Source organism: Podarcis liolepis, assembly GCF_965112155.1.
Source record: "Podarcis liolepis genome assembly, chromosome: Z".
NCBI lineage: Eukaryota > Metazoa > Chordata > Lepidosauria > Squamata > Lacertidae > Podarcis > Podarcis liolepis.
The window spans coordinates 13,670,848-13,681,510 of record NC_139570.1 but is presented as its reverse complement, the minus strand read 5'-3'; the positions used below and the strand labels follow the sequence as shown (position 1 = coordinate 13,681,510).

Genomic DNA, 10,663 nt, shown 5'->3' with positions numbered 1-10,663 from the left:
TCTGTCTGTAGCGTCATTTTCAGTCTGCTTCCTCTTGCCCCAAGGTAGATTCTCAGATATATGTCAAGACCCTCAAGAGGGCCCAGACATTGTACATGTTTCCTGGGCAAGTGAGGAAAAATGGTCAGGAAGAAAGTTGCAAGGGAAAGGTAGAGATGAGAAATGGCTATGGCCCTGATTGATTGATTGATTGATTGATTGATTGATGCACTTCTATCACATCATCCCAAAGAGATCAAGTTGGTTTTGCCTATGGTTTCTTTTTTACAACACACAAGTATCTTCACCGGTACTTTGCGTTTCAGTAGCAAAGGATGTGTGTAGAAATTCTGTACAGTCATACCTTGAGTTAAAGCCGCTTCGGGTTAAATCTTTTCAGGTTGCGTCCCGCAGTGACCTGGAAGTAATGGAATGGGTTACTTCCGGGTTTCGCTGCTCACGCATGCACAGACGCTCAGAATGACGTCATGTGCATGTGCAGATGCGGCGAATCGTGACCTGCGCACGCGCAGATGCGTAGACGCGGGTTACATTCTGCTCATGATGCAAACAGGGCTCTGGAACGGATCCTGTTCACATTCAGAGGTACCACTGTATTTGCCCCAGTTCTGTCCACAGGAAACAAGCTTCTCACACAGTTTACATGAATCCATGCTAAGCTGACATGTGAAAATCATGGTAAGTAAACCATGGTACACTTGGGCCTTGCTCAATGGCCACCTGTCCTCACCCTTCTGCCTTGAGACACTTCCCTCTGTATGTAGGGCCAACAACCACAGCACTTCTGATCCCACCAGATGAGGCTCTCATTTACTCCCTCGGTGCTTTTGTTTCTCTCTGCACTTCTCTGGCTTTAATTTTTAATGTAATTATTCATTTGTTTTCTGTAAGCCTTCAGAAAACCCTGCATATCATTGATGATGAAAAAAACATGCAGAGCATCCATTAGGAGCTCAAGATAAAAGAACCTTGGCTCCAGTAAAATTGAATAAAGTAAAATAAAATTATTTGTGAGCATGATATGTTCTCCAATACCAGCGCCTCTTGCTGATTTCCACTTTGCCTTGTATGTCTTTTTTGGTCATTGGAGGCTCTCATGATCTTTGCAGCATTTTAATTTAAAAGCCAGACATTTTCTTTGGGTACCGCCGTACAAGCAATCAGTTAATTATCCGATAGAGATTAAAAGATGTGTGCAATCCAAAATTCAATTAAAATGAGGACGATTGGTTAATATGTTGGGAGCTGTTTCTACAGGCAACCAAAATTATAATTATGTGTAGCTAACAAAGTATTGTTTTATCTTCTATATCTGTATTTCTCATTGACTCTCTGGGTTTTCACCCATCTCTCCCCCCCCCCCCATCTTTAATGTAATCCCAGCTGCCATCAAAAGGAACTTCAGAAAGCCTCTTGTTTCATGACAGTTCTTCCTAGGGTAGAGTTTTTGTGATTTGAAGCAAATGTTTAGTCATCTGGATATTTTTAAGTAAGCTTAATTACGGAAATTTAGAGTGGATGACAGTTTTGCTTATGAAATGAAAATGGATTTTATTCTGGTGCTTAATTGGAGTGCTGTTAAGCTGGACTTGGGACTATCTACCAGCCCATGGGTTACAGAGGAAAAAATTGTTTGAATTAAAATTAAGTTGTGATCTGGTGCAGTGTCATATTTTAAGTGAGTACCTGTATCTATCTATCTATCTATCTATCTATCTATCTATCTATCTATCTATCTATCTATCATCTATCTATCTATCATCTATCATCTATCTATCCCAGCATTCCTCTTCAGGTAAGGAAACATCCAAATCAAGTTTAAAATCACAGAGTGAAGTAAGAGTGATTAGAGAATTTTATGCTGCTGCCCACTGGTTTATGTCCTGTTGCTCCCTGAGCCAGCCACCCCCTCTCACAGCCAATGCAATGATGTTTTGGGGGCAACATAATGTCCCACTTGAGCTGACCACAGGGTGAACATTTCCCCTCTGGGAACCATCAAGGCAGCTTAGTATTGGACAGGTGTCCATTCCTTTACATGTCATCCGAACACTTAATAACAAATAAAATAATAAAACATAGAAGTCTACATATACAGCTAAAAGACTGGGAGAAATTATGGAAAGAAGGAACAAAACTTACTGCATGTAATGCTTTGAAAGAAAATGTAATGAAAATGATGTATAGATGGTATATTACCCAGTGAAATTAGCTAAAATGTATAAAATAAGTAGGGACGCGGGTGGCGCTGTGGGTTAAACCACAGAGCGTAGGGCTTGCTGATCAGAAGGTCGGCGGTTCGAATCTCCGCGACGGGGTGAGCTCCCATTGCTTGGTCCCTGCTCCTGCCAACCTAGCAGTTTGAAAGCACGTCCAAGTGCAAGTAGATAAATAGGTACCGCTCCAGCAGTAAGGTAAACGACGTTTCTGTGTGCTGCTCTGGTTTCATCAGAAGCGGCTTAGTCATGCTGGCCACATGACCCAGAAGCTGTATGCCGGCTCCCTCGGCCAGTAAAGCAAGATGAGCGTCGCAACCCCAGAGTCGGTCACGACTGGACCTAATGGTCAGGGGTCCCTTTACCTTTACCTTATAAAATAAGTAATAAATGCTGGAAATGTAAGGAAAAGGAAGGCACTTTTTATCATCTGTGGTGGGAATATAAGAAAATGAAAGGCTTCTGGGAAATTATTTATAATGAGATGAAAAAGATGTTGAAATATACATTTTTTTTAAAAACAGAAGCATTTTTACTTGGTATTGTAGGCACTGACATTAAGAGACAAGATACAAAACTGTTTTTATATGTGACAACTGCAGCAAGAGTATTATTGGCACAGAAATGGAAGCAGGAAGAACTACAGACAAAAGAGGAATGGCAGATGAAATTGATGGACTATGTCGAATTGGATAAGATAACAGGGAGAATTCAAAACCAGCAGGACCAGAAATTCTTGATAGATTGGAGTAAATATACGAATTATGTGAAAGACAATTGTAACCAACTGACCACACTTGTAGGACTACAAGAAGTTTTGTAAGAAGAACTATATGAAATATTGCAGAAAAGATTTATGAGAATGGATTTTAAGTTATGGATTATTAAAAGTAATAGTTAGGATAACAAATATAAGATTAAGAGATGAGGTCTGAAAATCATTAGACGTGGTTGATGGAAGTCTCAGGCTAAAATAGACAAAAAGTTGTATAAGATGAGATGAGATGATATATTCTGTTTGGAAAATATATGTAAAAACTAATAAAAATGTATATTAAAAAAAATAGAAGTCCCTTCTACATCTGGATCTCCTTTGCAACACAGGGAGATGATTATGCTTTCTTTAAAATAAAATAAAGAAATTAATAAAGTCTTTTAGAGCAGATGCAATTTTGTACACATGCCATTAAAGTTTCAGTGATGCTATTTGATTTCTCTACGCCTGCCCTGTTTCAGCCTTAAAGCCATCTTCATCAAAGCTGGCATCATGACTGTGTCATGTTAATATGGGTGCTTTGTTTACTCAAAGGGCAACATGTTGGACCAGATGAGTGATTTCTAATAGCTATCTAATAAGGAACATCTTACCAGCAGTAAGCCAGCTGGCTCTTGATAAATGATTAGCTACCTTCTTCAGTCATGCAAGTTGGCCGGCACATAAAATACAACTGAAGCCAAGGAACTGAGCAAGCACAGCAACAAATGTCTCGGTTTCACACATCAACAAATGTTGGACCATCTTTTTTGTGTTTTCAGGACATGGCTTCAAAGCAGGCAGACCATGGTATGCATTTGTTAAGCAGTGGATTGAAACCACCAACCAAATTAATATTATGTAGTAGACTACTCACTCTACATTTTACTACTACTACTACTAGGTAAAAAGTAAATGCCCCCAGGATGGTTAAGTCCCATCAAAGGCGACTATGGAGTTGTGGCGCTCATCTTGCTTTCAGGCTGAGGGAGCTGGTGTTTGTTCACAAAGAGCTTTCCGGGTCATGTGGCCAGCATGACTAAACTGCTTCCAGTGGCGTAGCGTGGGGGTGCAGGGGGGGCCGGCCGCACCGTGCGCAACATCTGGGGGTTAGGGTTAGGGGGCGCAAATCCACGGGTTAGGGGGCACAAATCCACGGGTTAGGGGGCACAAATTACTTGCCTTGCCCCGGGTGCTGACAACCCACGCTACGCCACTGACTGCTTCTGGCATAACGGGACACTGTGACGCATGCCAGAGTGCACAGAAATGCCATTTACCTTCCCACAACAGCAATACCAATTCTCATCCCATCATGCAGATTCGAAGCACTGACCTTTCAATCAGCAAGCCCAAGGGGCTCAGTGGTCTAGACCACGTACTGAAAGTGAGATGAGCACCGCACCCCATAGTCGCCTTTGACTGGACTTGACCATCCAGGTGTCCTTTACCTTTTTTACCTACTACTACCACTACTAATAATAACAATGGAATTTCAGGAAAGGGTTGCACGATCACTTTTCATTCCTCATGTTCAGTAAGAGCATAAGAGCAAAAGGACATAAGAGCAAAAGAGCATCTCCACCCCATTGTTCAGCCCAGACACTGAGATCCAGCTTCGAGGGCCTTCTGGCAGTTCCCTCACTGGAAGAAGTGAAGCTACAAGTAGAGGGACTTCGTGGTAGTGGCGCCCACCTTGTGGAATGCCCTCCCATCAGATAGTAGATAGGTAGCCGTGTTGGTCTGCCATAGTCAAAATAAAAAAATTCCTTCCAGTAGCACCTTAAAGACCAACTAAGTTAGTTCTTGGTATGAGCTTTCGTGTGCATGCACACTTCTTCAGATACTCCCATCAGATGTCAATGAGATAAATATCTAGAAAACTTTTAGAAGGCATTTTAAGGCAGCCCTGTATCAGTATGTGTTTTATTATTCTTTTATATGTGTTGGAAACGACCCAGAGTGGCTGGGGAAACCCAGCCAGTTGGGCAGGGTACAAATAATAAAATTATTATTATTATTAATTATTAACATAAGAATTCCCTGCTGGATCAGGCTTATGGCCCATCTAATCCAATATCCTGTTGTCACAGGAGCTGAACAGTGCATGTGGGAGCAAGCAGGGTTTGAGCACAAGAGCACTCTCTCCTCCAGTGGTTTCCACCAATGGGTATTCAGAAACATTTTTGCCTTCAAGTGTGGAGGCAGAGCATAGGTATAATGTCTGGTAGCCACCAATAGTAGATTACTTGAAGTGTCCAGCACTTAGGGGTGAGGAAGAAATTCAGTTCACATTTGAGGATGGACTTGTGTGCTGAGGCCCCGCCCCCTGCAGCCCCCTTAGATCATAAACACACAGACACAAAAATTTAGGTTAATGGGATAAAATAGGCCACTGGTTACAGATGTGAGTGGTTTGGCTTAGGCATTAGGTAAAACCAAACTATATCCTGACTCCTGCAGGGAGTCTCCTAAGGGTAAACCACTGGTAGGGGGAGTCCTATGATATATATTAAATCTGGGCACCCCAGGGTCATGGCATGGCCTTAGCCCATGCCCAGGCTCCAGACAGAATCCACACCCCAGCATCCCATTAACGGGATACCCTTATCGAGGAGGGGCAGGTGGAGGCTACAACCTCCTGTCCCATAAACAAGGCTTACCCAATGCCTAACCTCACAAAGTTGTGATGATTGCTACAAGGTAGGCAAAAACCAAATGGTTGGTGCCAATTTGCCAAGTGTGAAAAATTCCTACCCAGCCCCATCAATATGGCAGCTGACATATGTCCATAGCAAGGTCACGTCATACCAAAGCTTTAAAAAGAGGATGGGTGGGCTGGGAGATCCTGTGAGGAGGTGAAAGCAGGGTGCACCCCCAGCCACACTGTAGTTTAAACGGCCACTGGCCACGTCCTGGCTGTCGCAATTGGTCAGCCGGGGGCATGACATGGCCGGGAGTATTGGTGATGTGGGTGGCATCCCCCCCATCCTCCCACCAGGTCACTGCGAGGCCCAGAAGCCCTGCCGCCCACTGGGGGAAGGTGAGTGGTCCTATCTAATTTATACTTGTTGAAATAATACAAGGACCAAAACACAATTGTCCTTCACACGTTTCCAAATTTTGCAGTGCACTTTTCCAGCCAAGTGATGTGCCCAAGGTTAAAATATCCATGAAAGGTAATAACCAACATCAATGCATTTTTTTCCATGGATAAATGTTTTAAAAGAAGGCGTATATTAGGCAAAGTTGCATACAAATATGTATATTAGGGCAAATTAATATTTTAGTGCTGAATTTCCACAATGACTTCTTTAAAAGAAAATGATGTAGAAATGTGGAGAACTGAACTAAAGAATGAAAAAAATGAGGAATGGATAGAAACCAAAACTGAAATTTTAGCAATTCCTCCTGTGATGGAGGCAGGAAGTTATGAGTCTTAGTATCACCCAGGTCAGAGACTCTGGTGGCAACTCTGGTGTGTTTTCCATTGTGTTGGGTTCCCTAAGCTCAGTTGGCCAGGGATGAGAACTATGCATGGCATTGTAAGCTCCTTGTAGAAAAGGTGGGATATATGTGTCTTAAATAACTATGGTTCTCAAAAAAATATCAAATAGTAGTGTATGATTTAAAAAACAACTGTGGGAACTCTTTCTCCAGTGCCTTTATTTTTTTGAAAAGGGTTATGGTAGTAGGTGATGGAAGGATGCCATTTAATTCCACCTTCTTTTATACATGCATTTGGCATGTATTAATCAAGTTGCTCACTTTGTACTTTTCACTATGTGCTTGATATAGTTTGAGGGTCTTTCACCTTTTTCTCCTGCACTGCCTTAAAAACAGCAGGGATGACAGCTCTTGTTTTAAGTAGTCATATTTGTGTATACATATTTCAACAAAGGAGGGCATCCATGTGAAAGAGAAAGTGACCTTTGCATGGGGAATTTAATACTACCCACTTAACCGCCTTTCTGCTCGGGTTGAGAGCCCCTGAAACAATTAAAGTAGACAGTCTATAATCTCTGATAGGAACGCCTTAAACCAGAAGACATATTTAGACAGATATCAGTGTTTCCCCCTCTAAAGAAACAACAACTCCTGCACAACAATGGGGGTGGGGGCATAAAAACACTGCAAGCAGAAAAAAGAATGATGAAATGTGCTTCAGAGAGACATTTTTCATACCTAGCTGAGCACTTCGTTTTCAGTGGAATAACTTCAGTAAACAAGTGAAAGGAGAAATGGGGAAAATCTATAAGGAGGTTTGTCCATGAGAACTCAGTTCTTCTTTTCACCCAGTTCATCTACTGCAAGACACCACAAGTGCTAAATCCACTGATGGCTCCCATTAAGATTGATAAGGCATTTATTTATTTAGCAAGTTTTATTACAGAAGCCAAAAGTTACAAAACAAGATGATGGCCCTTTAACCAGCCAGCCAACTCCTCTAGGAATACCACTTTCCAAGAGATACAGAGAAGTATATCACAAACTAAATAACTCCATATGTGGTCCTCAAAAATTCATTGACAGTAATGTACAAAAAATTCAACACTTTCCAATATTTAGAATCTCAAATGATATTTACAATGCCAAAATAATAATGACATGCAATAGAATTACATATTGAGTTGTGTATGTCATTATTATTTTGGCATTGTAAATATTATTTAAGACTCTAAGCTCCTCTAGAAAGGCAGAGCCTCTCACTTTTCAGCATGGGTCAGCCTACATAAGGCTTCGTAGAGCACCTTCAGGCAGGGTTGGGAACAGGGGTGTGAATGGGGCAAGTACCATATCTTTCCATCTATAAGATGCCCCCATGTATAAGATGCCCCCTATTTTGGGGGACTCAGATTTAAGAAAATGAGGGGAGATGGCCCAGAGTATAAGACGCCCCCCTAATTTTTGACATTTTTTTAAAGAGAAAAACTAGTCTTATACACGGAAAAATATGGTATGCCCCACCCCACATGACTGATCATAATACACCATGCATGCACATCATTTAAATAGCAATGCCCATCATGGGGGTGTGGGGCTGGAATATTTTATTGAGAGGTGAAGGGAGCTCAGTCCCTAGAAGTTGGCTCCTACAGTTGGGAAAGTCTCCTGCCTGGCACATTGGAGATGCATTACCTGCTAGATGAACCAATGGTCTGAGTTGAAAGAAGGAAGCTTATTGTCTTCCAATTTCATTTGGCTCTTGATTTTGTTTCTTCTGCCTCTTTTAGCAGGGCCTCTTGTAATTATCCAAAGTCATGTATTATTTCTGTTTGACTTGGACTTATGACTGGGCACTGTCTGCTTCTCCTGAAAATCTCAAGCACTCACAGAACTGCACATGCTGAACAATTAAGGCCACACCTTAAGTACTGTGCCCAGTGTAAAAGATGTAAGTTTAAAGTGCATCAAATGCTATGTTTATGTGCATTGTGTATGAAAGCTGGTGGAGGTTTGCATTTACCAAATATCTGATTTGCAGAGAACTGTAGCAAGTGCAAAAAGGATGCTTGTGCAGCTGTAGAGCTGCAACAAATGGGAGAAGTCTTTGTTTCAACTTTTATGTTAATTGATTATTCATCCTGGGAATCTGGATGTCTCTCAGAATGTGCCAGCATTCTTTCTCTGAGACTCGAGAGAGAATAGTTCTCTGACTAGATATTAACAAGTAAGAATCTAAATAAAAATGGACTGCATTGCTAGTTGTTTAAGAACAATGTGTTGATTTGTATTTGCAATGTTTTTTGTAACACATTTAAATACAGTTTGCAGTTAAACTTTGGAACTCTTTTTTCTTATTGTGGAGAGTTTATTGAGTAATACTCTGTACAAGGTTCAGATAAGGGAATAATTATCTGGGTCAGAGGAGGGTGGCCAGTATGCTGAGGAACATGGAAACCAGAATTTTGGAGAAGAAATGTTCAAGGAGAAGCATGGCCACTGTCTTCAAATATCTGTGGTGCCTCAGAGGATGTAGCAGATCAGAACAAATGAGTAGACATTTCAGGTAAATGTTAGGGAATAATAATAATAATAATAATAATAATAATAATAATAATAATAATAATAATATTTATACTCCATCCATCTGGCTGGGTTTCCTTCCCCAGCCACTCTGGACAGCTTCTAACAAAAGATTAAAAATACATTAAAAAATCAGTCATTAAAACGTCCCTAAACAGGGCTGACTTCAGATGTCTTCTAAATGTCAGATAGTTGTTTATTTCTTTGACATCTGATGGGAGGGCGTTCCACAGGGCGAGCGCCACTACTGAGAAGGCCCTCTGCCTGGTTCCTTGTAACTTTGCTTCTTGCAGTAAGGGAATCACCAGAAGGCCCTTGGTGCTGGACCTCAGCGTACATGTTGAACAATGGGGGTGGAGATGCTCCTTCAGGTATACTAGGCTGAGTTAGAAAACATCTAACTGTCATAGCTATTGGACACTTGAACAGAATTCATAGGAAGATGGTGAGTTATCCTTTGCTAGAGGCAGTTGAGTTGATCCACCAGGGTTTTTAATCATGTAGGACGTTGTGATATGATAATGACTTGCATGTAGAGTTTCAATACCTGAAATCTCCAGATGTGGCTGGGAAAGATTCTGATCGGACATCCTGCAAAGTCACTGCCAGTCTGTGTCACCAGGGATGGGGAACCTGTGGCCCTCCAAATGTTATTTGACTCCAACGTCTAGCACCTTTAAACCCCAGCCAGGAAGGCCAGTGTTCAGCTTCCCATTCTGGCTAAAGAAAATGTGTTGCCTATTCTGGTTCTTAAGAATTCACCAGGAGAGCTATGTGAATAATTCTGAACAGAGTAGAAATGTGCAGTATTATTACTATTATTATTTTAAAAAAACTCAGTGTCTGTTCCATCTTCAAGGTACAGCCTGTTAGTACTTTTACAAGTTCCGTTTGAAAGCTTTCCACATGCTTTCTTCTCTTAATATAGGTTATTCACCAGTGGATAAATATTTGGCCGTACTCTTCTCTGATTCCTGGAACACTGTCTATATTCCTAAAAGGTAAATGTCACACTTTTTTCATCTACAGTGATTTAGTGCAAAAATGTCTTTTAATGCAGAATGTTGCCTTAATAAATTATATCAGTCTTGCACTGCAGGCAACATTTTCAGGAGCCAGGCTGGTTGTTTAGTTTCTGAATAACAAATGACATTTTCTAATAGAATTGCTGTCACACCCATAACTATTATGACTGGGGTCTTTGCTAAACTCTAGTTAAAAAACAACAGCACATGAGCCATAAGTCCTGGCAGACACAAATCTCTACTTTTGGCTGCACACATTGATGTGGTTTTTCTTTTTTTGAAAAATGAAAACTTTTAGGAAAGAACACAAAGATGAGCACTGAAGCAGAGCTATAAATCAATCAACAAGGAAGTTGTATTTCTTCACAGCAGTATGTGGTTCCTGAAAAACACTCATCATGCATCAGGTAATGGGACAGAGCTTTGTTTTGCTTGATGTTCAGGATCCAGTAATTGTTACGTGCTGTACATCTTGTTGACAGTAAATGGCAAGAAAAACCCTCAGCTCACTCGAGCACCATCATCAGAAATACAGGTGCAGAGGCCTTACTTGTAATCTGCCATCCAGGTGATCTCATGACAAGTTACTTTCTCTCTTTCAAAGAAAATTGCCATTTCACTGATTACAGACAAAATGTCTA

At 41.1% G+C, this 10,663-nt stretch overlaps 1 long non-coding RNA gene across 1 annotated transcript; it reads left to right on the top strand.

Moving 5' to 3' along the window:
* Positions 1-8,864: 8,864 nt before the first annotated feature.
* Positions 8,865-10,429, top strand: LOC310698932. The gene is made up of 3 exons (XR_014521835.1): positions 8,865-8,980; positions 9,926-9,998; positions 10,321-10,429. It is a non-coding gene; the product is annotated as an uncharacterized lncRNA (long non-coding RNA).
* The last annotated feature ends 234 nt before the right edge of the window (positions 10,430-10,663 follow it).